Genomic DNA, 1,962 nt, shown 5'->3' with positions numbered 1-1,962 from the left:
TCACAAAGCATTTTATTCTTATATCAGAAGCAAACGGGTAACTCAGGAAAGGATTGGTCCACTAAAAGATAATGAAGGAAGGCTGCGTGCCGGACCTGAGATAATGTGTGAGATTCTGAATGATAACTTTGTATCAGTGTTCAATGAGGAGAGAAATTTGTCGAATCTTGAGATTAGAGATAAAAGTTGGATTAGTCTCGATCACGTTGGCATAAATAGGGTAGTTGTGTTCGGTATGCTCGGTTTTTTTTACGTGCCTAAATCGCCAGGCCAGGATAGGATCTATCCCACGTTGCTGAGGCAGGCAAAGGAGAAAATAGCTGGGGTCCTGACATAAATCTTTATTGCATCCTTAAACACCAGTGCGTTGCTGATGGACTGGAAGATTGCTCATTTTGTCCCCCTGAACAAGAAGGGTAGTAGGCATATTCCAGGTAACTACACACCAGTGAACATGACGTCCTTGTTGGGACGATGCTGGAGAGCGTACTCAGAGATAGGATCCATTTATATTTGGAAAGGAATGAGATTATCAGTGATGGGCAACATGGCTTTGTGTAGGGAAGATCGTGCCCTACTAACTTGATAGAGTTCTTCGAGGAAGTGACCAAGTTGTTAGATGAAGGAAGGGATGTTGATGTCATATACATGGACTTTAGTAAGGCGTTTGATAAGGTTCACCATTGCAGACTAATGGAAAAAGCGATATCACATGGCCTGCAGGGTGTTCTAGCTAGGAGGATAAAGATCTGGTTGAGACACAGGAGACAGAGAGTCGTAGTTGAAGAGAGTTTCTCGAAATGAAGAAAGCGGACAAGTGGTGTTCCAGAGGGGTCAGTATTGAGGCCACTGTTGTGTATAATATACGTTATGATCGAGAAGAGGGCACTGTTGGTATTATCAGCAAGTTTGCAGACGACACCAAGATTGGTGGTATAGCAGAAAACATTCGGGACTGTCAGAGAATACAGAAGAATATGGATAGACTGGAGGGTTGGGCAGAAAAGTGGCAAATGGCTTTCAATCCAGACAAATGTGAAGTGATGCATTTAGGCAAGTCTAATACCATAGCGAAAAGTTATTGGGCAGAGAGATCTAGCAGTGCAGGTTCATTGTACCCTGAAGGTTGCTGTACAGGTGGATGGTGTGATCATGCAGTCTTATAGCATGCTTGCCTTCATTGGACGAGGTATTGAGCATAAGAGCTGGCAAGTCGTGTTAAAATTGTACAAGACATTTGTTCGGCTGCATTTTCAAATACTACGTACAGTTCTGGTCACCAAAATTACCAAAAGGATGTGGGGGCTTTGGAGAGGGTACAGAGAAAGTTTATGAGGATGTTGCCTGGTATGTAAGGTTCGAGCTATGAAGAGAGTTTGAGTAGGTTAGGTTTATCTTCACTCGAAGAAAGGAGATTGAGGGGGGATCTGATTGAGGTTTACAAAATCATGAAGGGTACAGACTGGGTGGATAGAAACAAGCTTTTTTTTCCCAGGGTGAAGAATTCAGTAACGAGAGGTCTCGCTTTCAAGCTGAGATGTGGAAAGTTTAAGAGGGATACACGCGGCAAGTGTATCACACAGAGGGTGGTGGGCATTTGGAACAGCAGAGGTGGTAGAGGCAGGCACGGCAGATTCATTTAATATGCATCTGGACAGATGATTCAATAGGTGGGGAGCAGAGGAATACAAATGCATAGGAAGTGACCGACAGGTTAAGACAATAAATTTGGATCGTCTCAGGCTTGGCGGTCCGAAGGGTCTGTTCCTGGGCTGTAAAATCTCTCTGTTCTTTTTACTTTGTTCTAAAGTCACCCACAGCAAATATCCAATAGGAATTCAAAAGAATGTGCACGCAAAACACAACGTGCAATCTTTTCTTTTAGGTTTTCAGTCAGTAAGGATGACAGTAAAAGAGTTGAAACTAATTATCAAGGAGCCTTTTGATAAAACATATATGTTC

This window comes from Chiloscyllium plagiosum, chromosome 44 (genome assembly GCF_004010195.1).
Source record: "Chiloscyllium plagiosum isolate BGI_BamShark_2017 chromosome 44, ASM401019v2, whole genome shotgun sequence".
Lineage (NCBI taxonomy): Eukaryota > Metazoa > Chordata > Chondrichthyes > Orectolobiformes > Hemiscylliidae > Chiloscyllium > Chiloscyllium plagiosum.
Note: the sequence above shows the minus strand (reverse complement) of the source record.